This window comes from Nuphar pumila, chromosome 1 (assembly GCF_984573655.1).
Source record: "Nuphar pumila chromosome 1, dmNupPumi1.hap1.1, whole genome shotgun sequence".
In the NCBI taxonomy this organism is placed as follows: Eukaryota; Viridiplantae; Streptophyta; class Magnoliopsida; order Nymphaeales; family Nymphaeaceae; genus Nuphar; species Nuphar pumila.
In genome coordinates, this window is record NC_143249.1 from 112,354,395 (window position 1) to 112,366,864 (window position 12,470).

Here is a 12,470-nt window from a genome sequence, read left to right on the forward strand (position 1 = left end):
GTAAGGACCAGATGACTGGAGGCCTATTTCATACTGAGACACAGCAGCAGGCTAAATCAGTTATGGCCTTGAGAAGTGGACGTGAGTATCACGTCGAGAGCAGAGAGCGAGAGAGTAGAGAGAAGATAGAGGAGCCATAGACCATTGTTTCACCTACGTCGGCTCAATCATCATCCCCATCCCCATCATCACCTTCATCATCTTTATCCTCAGAGAAGAAGAAGGATAGGAGTGAGCCTTCTCGCAAAGAGGAGGAGCCAGCAGAGTATATTCCCCCACCACCCTATCCCAAAGCATTAGAGTCTCCTGGTTATAGAGGGAAGCAAGGTACGAAGATCCAGGACATGCTTGATATCTTCAAGCATGTACAGATCAACCTACCTTTGCTCGATGCTATTCAGCAGGTGCCGGCTTATGCCAAATTTCTAAAGGAGCTATGTACGCAAAAGAGGAAATCCAGAGAGCGAATTCCTAACAGGGTCCATCTGACTGAGCAGGTGAGTTCAGTACTTCAGCATCAGACACCACCAAAGCTCAAGGACCCTGGAGCCCCTATCATTGCTTGTACTATAGGGAACATCCGGATAGAACGCGCATTGCTCAATCTTGGAGCAAGCGTGAACATTCTGCCCGGATATTTCTTTGATTCTTTCGGGCTAGGTGAGATGAGATCGACTCCGATTACACTTCAACTGGCAGATCGTTCCGTCAAGGTACCGAGAGGTGTCTTGGAGGACGTGCTAGTTAAAGTGGATGACTTTTATTTTCCAGTCGATTTCATTATCCTTGATATGGAAGGAGTAGACAGCCAGCACCAGACTCCGATTATTTTAGGCAGACCATTCTTGGCGACTGCCAATGCGTGCATCAACTGTAGGACCGGAGCCATGGATCTCTCATTCGGCAATAGGAAGGTAAAGCTGAATATTTTCAATGCCGCGATGGGACCAGCAGGAGACATGGACTGCTTTCATGTAGACATTGCACAGGAGTTAGTGGAGGAGCAGCCCGAGTTGTACATTACTGAGGATTCTTTAGATTTGTACCATATAGAGAAGAATAGCGGTGTAGATAGTGTAGATGTGTCTAGAGTGTCGTCGGAGAGACCACCTTGGGGAGCAGTCAGGGAACCTCTTCCACCACTTGCGGAGACCCCCGCCAAATCGTCGATCGAGTCGCCTCCGAAACTTGAGTTGAAACCCTTACCGGATTCACTCAAGTATGCATACCTCGGAGATGATGAGACTTTGCCTGTGATCATCTCGTCCTTGCTCACTGAGGAACAGGAACAGAGATTGCTGACTATTCTTCGAGAGCACAAGGCAGCGATTGGATGGGGAGTAGCGGATCTAAAGGGGATTGATCCTTCATTCTGCATGCATAGGATCCATTGTAATGAGGAAATCAAGCCATTTAGGGATATGCAGAGAAGGCTAAATCCCAACATGAAGGAAGTGGTGAAGAAAGAGGTGGTGAAGTGGTTGGATGCCAGAATCATTTACCCTATTTCTGATAGTCAGTGGGTCAGTCCGATTCAAGTTGTGCCGAAGAAGTCAGGACTCACTGTGGTTGAGAATGAGAAGGGTGAGAGAATTCTGATGAGGACCACTACAGGATGGCGAGTCTGCATCGATTATAGGAAGTTGAATGTGGCAACTAGGAAAGATCATTTCCCATTGCCATTCATTGATCAGATCTTAGAGCGACTCGCAGGACAGAGCTACTACTGCTTTCTAGACGGATATTCAGGATACAATCAGGTAGCTGTCCATCCTGACGACCAAGAGAAGACCACGTTTACATGTCCTTATGGCACCTTCGCATTTAGACGTATGCCTTTTGGGCTTTGTAATGCCCCGGCTACTTTTCAGAGGTGCATGCTTGCTATCTTCTCGGACATGATTGATGATGTGATGGAAGTTTTTATGGACGACTTTTCTGTGTATGGCTCTTCTTTTGAAGATTGCCTCCACAAACTTGCTCGAGTACTGAGTAGGTGTGTGGAGACCAATCTCGTCCTGAGTTGGGAAAAGAGCCATTTTATGGTTCAGGAGGGGATTGTACTTGGACACATTGTGTCCAAGCGTGGTATTGAGGTTGACAGAGCGAAGGTGGAATCCATTTCTCGTTTGACTCCACCCACCTCTGTGAGGCAGATTCGATCATTTTTAGGGCATGCGGGATTTTACAGGCGGTTCATAAAAGATTTCAGCAAAATCTCTCGACCGCTTTGCACGTTATTGGAGAAAGACCAGCCCTTTGTTTTCGGTGAGGATTGTATGAAGGCCTTTGAGATTCTCAAAGAGGCCTTGATTACTGCACCTATTTTGAGACCTCCAGATTGGACTCTCCCATTTGAGATTATGTGCGATGCTTCTGATTATGCTATGGGGGCCATTCTAGGACAACGCATTGATAGGAAGCCCTATGTGATCTACTATGCGAGTAGAACTCTGTCTGATGCACAGATGAATTATACTACGACAGAGAAGGAACTACTTGCGGTAGTTTTCGCATTGGATAAATTTAGGTCCTATTTACTCGGTTCGAAGGTGGTTGTCTATTCTGATCATTCTGCATTGAAATATTTGTTGAATAAGAAAGACACCAAACCGAGATTAATTCGTTGGGTCCTATTACTACAGGAGTTTGATCTCGAGATTCGAGATAAGAAGGGAAGCGAGAATGTAGTAGCAGACCATCTTTCCAGACTGATCGTGGAGACCACGCAGGATCAGAGACCGATCAGTGATTCTTTCCCCGACGAGCAGATCATGTCAGTCAGTACATCGCAGTTACCCTGGTTTGCAGATATTGTGAACTATCTGGTTTCGAGGCAGATACCTGAGCATTGGAACAAGAATGAGCGTGAGAGGTTCCTATCTCAGGTGAGGCACTATTATTGGGATGAACCGGAGTTGTTCAAATACTGTGCAGATCAGATCATTAGGAGATGCGTTCCGGAGGAGGAATACCAATCCATTTTGAATTTTTCCCATTCGTTAGCCTGTGGAGGGCATTTTAGTAGTAGGAAGACGGCTGCAAAGGTTTTGCAGTCAGGATTTTATTGGCCCACACTCCACAGGGACGCTCATGAGTTCTGTAGGCGATGTCTGCGATGTCAGCAGATTGGAAACATGTCCAAGAGGGACATGATGCCCTTGCTGCCGATTTTGATAGTCGAAATTTTTGATGTTTGGGGCATTGATTTCATGGGACCATTTCCGCCCTCATTCGGAAATTTATATATTCTGGTGGCGGTTGATTATGTGTCCAAGTGGGTCGAGGCTGTGGCAACCAAGACCAATGATCACAGAGTAGTGCTTAAGTTCATTAAGCACAACATTTTTAGTCGTTTTGGAGTGCCACGTGCGATGATTAGCGATGGTGGCAAGCATTTTAGGAATGTTCAGATAGCTTCTCTGCTGAGAAGATATTCTGTCAATCATAGATTCACCACTCCATATCATCCGCAGACTAGTGGACAGGTTGAAGTGTCCAATAGGGAGATTAAGCGAATTTTAGAAAAGACAGTTCGTCCGGACCGCAAGGATTGGTCCCAGCGCTTAGATGATGCACTTTGGGCATATAGAACTGCATTCAAGACTCCCATTGGCATGTCTCCGTATCGCCTTGTATTCGGGAAAGCATGCCATCTTCCTGTCGAGCTAGAGCATAGAGCGTACTGGGCTATAAAGAAATTGAATTTTGACCTCACCCAGGCTGGCAAAGAGAGAGCACTGCAGCTCTCAGAATTAGAGGAACTCAGGAATGATGCTTATGAGAATGCCAAATTATACAAAGCTCGCACTAAAGCATTTCATGATAAGTATATTGTCAGAAAAGTGTTTGAGCCAGATCAGAAAGTGTGGCTATACAATTCTCGTTTACATTTATTCCCAGGGAACTTAAGATCGAGATGGACAGGTCCATACATTGTAAAAGAAGTATTTCCCCATGGAGCAGTGACATTATTCGATCCTATGACCCAAGGTACATTCAAAGTAAATGGGCAAAGACTGAAGCCATTCATTTCAGATGCCTTACAGGATGGTGAGTGTGAGATAGTGCATCTCACGAAGGCATGAAGATTCGACCAGAGGGATGTATTATATGTACATTATTTATTTTTCATTTCAGAGTTTTTATTTATTTAGTATTTTATTTCACATGTGCTAATTTGTGTTTTGATGTATGCAGGATAAACTTAACAATTAGTGTATCAATTACCAGGTACAGAGAAGAGTTTTCAAAGAATTCAAGAATCAGAGGAAAATCAACTTCAAAAGCTCAGAGCAAATCAGGTTGTATCTATCCTTTCTCCCATATTTTTGTTAGTGTCTTTTAGCGTGCATGTGCATTACATTTTTTTTCATTTTGTATGCCACTAGAGACAGTGTCATTCAAGCATGGGGGGGTGGTTTAGATGCATGCACACATAAATACACAATTTTTTTTTTTTTATGACTGGTAATCAAAGTAGGCATTTAAGAACAAAGTGTAGCATATATGATTGTTTTTGGCATAATCTAACAGTTTAAAAATTTTTAAGCCCCATAAATTTTTTTTTTTCTAAACTGAATCAAATATAGTAGTTGTTTATGAGATAATTCAAAGAAAAGATAGTATTTGATTGTTAGAAAATTTTGAATCACTTTTGTATAAGTATGCACAGTATGTTTTGTGAAAGAAATAAGCAATGGAAAGATGTGTTTGAAAAATGAGTTTAAAAGAATAGAGTTACGTTTAGTTGTTGATGTCTTCGTGAATCCTAGTAGTAGAACTCAGACACGAGATGAAGTGTTTGAGTATCTTAACGAAAAGGATAACGAAGGAGATCATCTCTTGTCTAAGTCGATATCTGTGGCCTTTGTAGTTCGAGTAAGTAGAATCTGAAGGGTGTTTTACATCTGGTGCCCCAAAGCCAGCTGGTTTGGGAGCCACCGGTTCGAAAGCTTGTTACATGGACTGCATAGAAAGCCTAAGAGATAGAGACATTGCACATGACAAGAGGAAGACTATACGTAAACTATTAGAATAGAAGGTCTAGTGACTCGAGCAATTAAGTCCGAGGGATACTCTGTATCTAGTGCCCTAAGGTCGGCCGACTTGGGAGTCACTGACCCAAAGCTCGCTACACGGGTCACGAAAACTGACTATTCGAAATAGTGCTCATATGAGAAGAATGTGCAAGAGATCAAAAGTTGAAAATGAAAGAAAAAGAATGTGCTGAATGAGAAAATTTCATTGCTTAAGTATATATGTGCATTACTGTGCAGAAAATATACAAGTGAGAATAAATGAGTAAAACATGAGAATACTTGACTTTCGGAGAAAAATCATGAACTAGCTACAATATTAGAAAAGTGAAGGAAAAGAATTTTTACTGTGGAGGCATGAGATTTTTAAACTTGTTTTGAGAATGTCAATTACATGAAATATTTGTTACAACTGCATTCTTAAGAGCCTAATATTTTTGAAAGATCATCCTTGCATTTTATTGATGTTTGTGGGTAGCATCGCTGCAAACCCTCACGAGACCTTACTCGTCCACTAGTGTAAGCTAGGGGTTTAAAGGGCTTGTTGCATACCCTAAATGCAACCGTGATTCCTACGAAAGTGAGGTAGTATTATGCATTCATGCTTAGCATTTCTTGTCTTCAGTGCATATCATGATTAGGGTTTGTTAAGGGACTAACAAACATTCAAGCATGGGGGTATTTGATGATGCATGAAATGCACATCATGTAAACAAGTTTTTCATGCGTTTTGTATCAAGTTTAAGGTTTTAAACCCATGTTTAGATGTGTTTTGATAGTAAGGGGCTATGGTTCGAATTTCAGAAAAATCGGAGTTAAAATGAGAGAGTTATGGCTATTTCAGTGTTTGGGCACGGATTTCGAGGTGGATCGGATCCATATCCGACCCAATTAGGTCAATTGGACCTTGGATCAACTCTTAGAAAGCCCAAAACCCAACCCACACACCTATCCATACCCATTTCAAAAAGTTTTTCTAAAAACCCCCCAGAAAGTGGCGCCTAGCAATATTTTATTTTTTAACACTCTTTCTGAAAAATGTCAAAACTATAAATAGTTTTTTTTCAAGAACCCTAGGCGTCTTTGGCTGTGTTTGGACGCCCCCTACAGTGACTCTACAGCAGCAGCTCCTTCCTCTCCATCTTCCCCAAGTGTTGGCCATTGAAGATCGACCTATGCTTGATTTTCAAGCATATTTTCAAGCTTTCTTTGGTTTCTTTTCCTTTCTTTCTTATTCCTTGCTGTCTTTTCACCATTTTTCTGTACTTTTGCAGGTGTAGCAGAGGTGGAGACCATTAACCTTGGGCGGGAGTGCGCAACACACCACCAAGGTGAGCCGGCCCTACCTCCATCCGGCTTTCTACACCCTCCGATCGCGAATCGGCTCACATGCCATCATCGGTGGATCTCCAACGTGTAGCAGCTGCAATAGGTGCCGTTTTTTGGTGAAGTACAGCATCCTTGAACTGTAGAAGACATCTACATCCAGCCACGGTCCGCTCTTCTTCACCCCCCCGGTCGTCGGATCTTCCAAAAGGTAGGTCTTCTTCTTCCTTCTCTTCTAGATAAAACCGATTTGTGTGTGTGGTTTTTGTTTTGTTATTTTCTGTATGTTTCTTGTTTTTCTTTTTATTTCAACCTTAGAATAGCATGCGTGCACAGACCAGCACGTTAGATTAGGTTTTCTTTCATTGGTTGTGTATTCGATTTATGTTTTTCCATCGTTTTTATCTAAAACGTGCAAATCGGCAAGAGGCTTTTCTAGTCGATTTGGGTTTTTGTTTCCAGCGTGTTATAGGTGTTTTCTTTTTAGAAAATCTCAGACACAAATTTCATTTTGATTCATTTTAGTCGTTAGGTTTGTTTGTGTGTTGTTTTTGCTTGAAAAGAAGAAAAATCGGCTAGACTTTTTCTAGCCGAATCTTGATTTTCACAAAAAAAAAATTAATTTTTTGTTTTGATATTTTTGTTTCGTCCAGTATGTGTATTGTGTTGCTTTGCTGAAAATCTCATTAGAAAATTTCATTTTAGTTCATTTTATTCGTGGGTTGTGCTTGTGTCTTGTTTTGATGTTATTTTAAAAAGAAAAAAGAAAAAAAATCGGCTAGGATTATTCTAGCCAATCTTTGTATTTTTGTTAAATGCATGTATTGATGTTGGTAAACCGTGTAGTTGCTGTGTGTTTTAGGTGTTAACAGCAGTATATAGTTGTGTTAGTCATTTCATTGTTTTAGGATTGATTTAATTAGTTGTTTTAATCAATTTTTTGTTTTTGTGTTTTGAGTCTATTGTTGAAAATTATAAAAATCAAGTTTTTTTTTTTTCTCTGTTCTTGTTAGCCTTGGTGTAATTAGGAGTCCTTTGTATTATTCTCTAATTTAGTTTTATCAAATTAGTGGTTATTTAGTTTTATTGCTTTTTGTTAATTTATAATTTTATTTTTTTATTTTCGTGTGGTTCTTCTTCTTCCCCAAGGTGGGGCGGCAGCCATTAGAGCTCCCCTGGAGCTCTTGGTCGATTTTTTTAGCAAGTCTTAATGGTCATTAGTTGAGTTAGGAAGGTGTCTAGGTTCAATGTATTAGGTCTTCCTTTTCTAGCCGTTTTTAGAGGTTAACTAAGTAGGTTTTGATAATTAGGTTAACATTAACTCCTAGGAAATCGATTTTCCATTTAAGTCCTTTTATTCCCTAGGTAGAATTAAGTCTATTAGTTTAGAAAGTAGCATCCATTAAAGTTGGCGATTTTTGAGAAGGGAGGTAATTAAAGTAATTGAAAATTGGAAAGCTTTTGGAAAAAGGAGATTCTTCAAAAATTGTGTGAGGCATTTAAGGAAGATTTGAATTTTGAATGTGCATTAAAGAAGGAGTTACTCCTTAACTTTGGAAAGTGTTTTGCAATTAAACCAAAATTCCAATCTAGGTTACACGATTTCCATAGAGCATTAAAAGCATTTTAATTCCATCTTGAAAAGCAAAAATCGTGGATTTCTAGATTGGCCTTTTCAGATTTCCAAAAAGGCATTAAAGGCAATTGAGGAGTGTAACCCCCTCTTTAAATGGGGCGATTTTTGAGAATCCAAAGCATTTCAAAGTTTGAACATTGGTAATTATTACATTCCTTTTTCCAACCTCCTCCATTAAAATCGTGAACTTTGGTTACTACTTTAGTCTAGACCTAACCTAGTCAAACCGAGCCTAGGTCGAGTCAACCCCTCGTCTACACCCCCTTTGAGTCTAGTCAAAACCTAGCCTAGCCCAAGTCAAAGCCTAAACCGCACTTAGGTCAAGTCTAAGACCAAAGCCCAACCTTAGTCAAGCTTAGTGGAGTCAACCTTAACCTAAGTTAGGTCAACCTAGTCTACCTAACCTATCTAAGTCAAACCTAGTTGAGTCAAACTTAGTTCAAGCCTACCTAAACCGAGTTCACCCTAGTCTTGCTAAACCTAAATCCAAGACCCAACCTTGGTCAAACCTAGTCAAAGACCTAACTCGGGTCAAAACTTAGTCTAAACCTAGTGAGTCAACCGAGCTTACCTTAGCCCATTCGAGCCTAGTTGACTAAGTCAAAGTCAAAACAAAACCTAGACCTAGCCCTAGTCCGAGTCGAGTCAAACCTAACTCGAGCCTATCCAAGTTCACCCCCTTAGCTAAACCTAAACCGAGTCCATTGGAGTCAACCGAACCTAGTTGACTAAGGAAACTCAAAACCGAACCCATCTAGACTAAACCAACCTTCGTTGACTAAGTCAACCCTCAACCGAGTCCAACCTAGTCTTAGTAACCTAACCAAGTCAAAACCTAACCCTAGTCGAGTCCTAGTCCAACCCAAGGTCGAGTCAACCTTAGCCAAACCCGAACCTAGTTAAGTTAAGATAGAGCCTAGTTGAGTCAACCATAGTCACATTCCAAAGGCTGCAACCCATGGTTCGTTAGTGGTCTCTTCTCCTTTATATTTCAGTCATCTTGTCTTTAGAATAGTTAGTTTAGTTATTTATGTAATCATTTTAGTTAGATTTTATCATTGGTTGATTGAATGTGTGGTTGTTAATGTCTTTTTACTATTAATAGTTTAGTTAGCATAGTCGTATCTAGTTTATGTGTATTGCATGTCTTATGCATATAGTTACTTTCTTGCATTAGTATTTTAGGGACATTTACATCATTAGCTCATTCAAGGCAAAGTCATGAAATGCATATCATTTGTCATTTAGATCTCATTTAGTTTTATCATAGTCAATATCAGCATATATTATGTCATATAGAAGTATTTAAGTCTGCATTATAGTTAGATTACGTTCATAGTGTTTAAAATAGATTCATATAGTGAATAGTGCATTGAAATAAAAACCAGATTTTTGCCCTATCGCACTAGCATTATTTTCTGTGCATAAACTCTGTGTTTTCCAAAATTTTTTCATCTATTCACTTTATTGACGTGTTATTTAACTGCAGACCAAATTTCAGCTCATTCGGAGTTGATTTGGTCTGATTTTTAAGCGTTTTGCGAAAACCGCTTTTTCTGGATTTTAAATTACAGGACTGGCGATATCCTGATTTTTCTCAGATTTGAAACGCTTATATCTGGAGTTCCTGATACTGTTTTTCAATTCTGTAAAAACTGTCGTTTTGTTCAATCTGTCAATTGCAGAACAGAACAAATTTCGGGAAAATCGGACCTCGTTTGCTCTGTCAAACAGTGGTTTTCCGATAACCTGTCAGAATGCTATTTTACACTAGTTAGGGGCAGTTTCGTAATTTTCTTAATTTCGGCCTTTTAGATTTGTTTTTAGTATTTTCTGCATTTTAGGAGTTGCATCATCATCATACAGCATTAGTAGAGTTAAATTGAGTAATTTTAGCATTAATTTAGTATTTTAGTTAATTTTTGCTTGATAAATAGTATTTGCTTTACAATTTTCGTAAAATTAGAACTAGTCTTAGTTATTGTTTTCGTTATTCGAATAGAAAACTAACTTTGTATTTTTCTGCATTTTTAGGTTGAAAAACATATTTAGTGTCCAGGGATATTGTCCAAGTGAGAAGATTCTTTAAGTGGCGAAACGACGGAAATACCCTTGGTGTGGAGCAGAAGACTGATTGCTTGTTTACTTTTCTTTTAGTGTTTAATTGCAGTTGTATTAACTTTGTAATTGTAGGTTGACATTTGGCATTAATAAATTGAATTTTATAGAAATATTGTGTTTAATTCCCGTTCCCTGAGGATCGACCCGTACTTACCACTTTGTGGAAAGTCGGTTTTTATATTTTTTTTGGTTGACGATTTTCCAAAGTTTTATTGAAAATAATTGTTTTAAAAAGAGTATTCCAAAATATCAACCACATATGCTATCAATCTGACTGAACTCTTTTGCAGGAGCCAAACTGCAAGCCGGGTTGTGGTAATGAGGTACGAGCCACTTTCTCATCTCATCCATTGCTATCTCTAAATATTAATTAATATGTTTACAATACATTTTGCAGAATCCATGTAGCATTCACCCATAGTATTGCATTGCTGCCATTAGTTACATTTTCTCACTAAATACATACATGCACAGCCCTGTTATTCCATTAATTTCCAGCACAACATTGTAGTGGTAATTGATTTCAAGACACCCATTCTGTTTGAATGGCGGCGGAAGCCAATTCTATTATTCATGTGACATCGTCTACCTACAATTGCGTACCAACTCGCTGCCAAACGATTTGCTGATAAGAAAGTCTTGATTTGCTATAAAATATATATATATATATACCAATGTGCTGAATCATTGATTCAGTCACTAGATTCGTTACTGAAAAATACATGGGTATTTTACTTGAGATTAAATCTTTGGATTGGCTGTGCATTTACATGGCAACAACATCCCCTCCTATCTGCAATTATGTATATATGTTAGCAGTTGAACCTTAGTGTTCTCTACTGTCTCCCCTGGTAACCATCACATTAAGGATGTCATTTCTAAATGTAAAAATACATCTGGTGGCACTCTATTTGCTAATGAGTCTCATGCTGGAGGTTATAGGATCGATAGCAGGAAAGATGGCAATGGAGATTGCATTGTGAAATTTTGCAAATCATCTTCTCAAAGGCAATAATGATCTTAATGCTCTTAATGTTATAGAACCCCTCCGAAAAAAGATTCTAGTATTAGTCGTGCTGAGAACTTATACTCGCAAGATCCAGGTTCCTTTTTGACACCAAATACAAATGATGACACGGACTCAGAAGAGGTGGATTCTGTACTTGTTTTGTTCTGTCTAGTGGAGTTGTAACGCTAATAATGAGTAGGGTTTCACTGTTCGGAATATCAAAACACTTGGTGATGGGTGGACATTCAATCAGAGAAGGGATCTGCTGCTGTTGATTGAGTCTTTTTGCTGGACATTCATTGTGTTTCACCACTTCGATCTAATGCACTACACCATGATCCTGTTAGAACTCCATAGTATCTGTCACAGGCTGTGACATGTTCACTTTGAACAAACACCTGTGGTACTACCCACAAAAGCACATGCACCCCATTATGCCAGTCCATCTGAATATTTGTTGAAATTCGCATACATTTACTCCCAGCAGCATGATATCCACCTTCAATAGCCCTTGACATCCAATATTATCATGCCTGTATATTTAGCATAGCTACCATTTACATTTGATCCTCACTTACACAGCCAACCCTGATCCACTTACATTGAGGGCATGTCATATGTGATATATATATATATATATATATATATATATATATATATATAAGAATATCTATATATATATATACATGTATATATATACCTATTTATATATATGTATATATACCTATATATATGAATATATACATATATATGCATATACTCATATATATGTATGTATATATAGGCATGCATGTATATATATATATGTATGTATATAGGTACGTATGTCATTTCCATCTTTTTCATCATGTATATCTTGGCACATGAGCACTCTACCATGAACATCTATATGATATGTGAAATTTTTCTTACTAATCAAGTGCTTTGCAGGGAATATGTGAAAAACATCATTACTTGGGATTTGTATTTTCGATTTTAAGTGTTGTAATAAGTTAGGTCTTAATGAGAATTTACATTTCCTGTCTTAGATAGAATGGATGAGCATTGTAAATGCCATAAATTGCTTTTTTTCATGCTTTTATCTTTATTTTCCGAAATCTCACATATGGTGAAACACGAATGGCACGTGCACCATTTCGTAAGAGGTAATTAATCCTAAGTTGATGATTTACATCAATGACCATAGTCAGGATGTAAACAAAACTTTGGATTTTTATCTTTTATAAAATAACACTGGATCCTTTCCAAAATTCATCATATTTTTTAAATATTTTCTTCTTTTATGAGAGTTTAGCTTTAAATTAATTCAATACGTATACCAATGGCCATAGTCAGGGTA